General features: G+C 51.5%; 1 non-coding gene across 1 annotated transcript; it reads left to right on the forward strand.

Moving 5' to 3' along the window:
- The first annotated feature begins 313 nt into the window (after nucleotides 1–313).
- TRNAM-CAU lies at nucleotides 314–386 on the forward strand. Its single transcript has one exon. It is a non-coding gene; the product is annotated as a tRNA-Met (tRNA).
- Nucleotides 387–650: the final 264 nt, after the last annotated feature.

Below are 650 nucleotides of genomic sequence, written 5' to 3' on the forward strand. Positions count from 1 at the left end.
TTCATTCAATTGCTATTTAGTGAGAGCCCTCTATTCCAACTAAGGAAACTATGGACAGTAAGCATTGCCTAATATACCTGAGGGGACGAAGATCCAGAGCAGTAGAAAATGTGGTCTGCCATTGTTCAGTACACCATGGCTCCCGAGCGTGAGGTTCTTCTGATGGGCTACAAAGGAACCTACGTGGGCTTGCTGGAAATAATCCTGGAGAACCAGCGACCCTGGGCGAAGAAAACTGAAGTCCCAAAATAGCCCATCTGGGGAAAGAAATTGGGAAATTCCTGTAGAATCAGGCCAGACGCCACCCTTCGTCGCCCTCTTAGCGCAGTGGGCAGCGCGTCAGTCTCATAATCTGAAGGTCCTGAGTTCGAGCCTCAGAGAGGGCAGCTTTTGCGAGTAAAGCTTACTTTCCTGGGACTGGTTATAGCTGTAATCCACACTCCCTTTAGAGCTGGAGCATAACTCCTTCTTTTCTGAAATATCAAGCAAGTGGAATTGCGTCGGGGCCAGAGCTTTCCCACAGTAACCGTCTATGGGTGCTGGTTTGACACGCGCCCTGGCTCCGCGCTGTGGCTGTTTCCGGATGAGTCTGGAGACTCCGCCTGCAGTCCTGTGCTGCTTCCGCTCAGTGGTCCTGAGAAATCAGGCGG

This window comes from Cebus imitator, unplaced genomic scaffold, assembly GCF_001604975.1.
Source record: "Cebus imitator isolate Cc_AM_T3 unplaced genomic scaffold, Cebus_imitator-1.0 Scaffold1389, whole genome shotgun sequence".
Lineage (NCBI taxonomy): Eukaryota > Metazoa > Chordata > Mammalia > Primates > Cebidae > Cebus > Cebus imitator.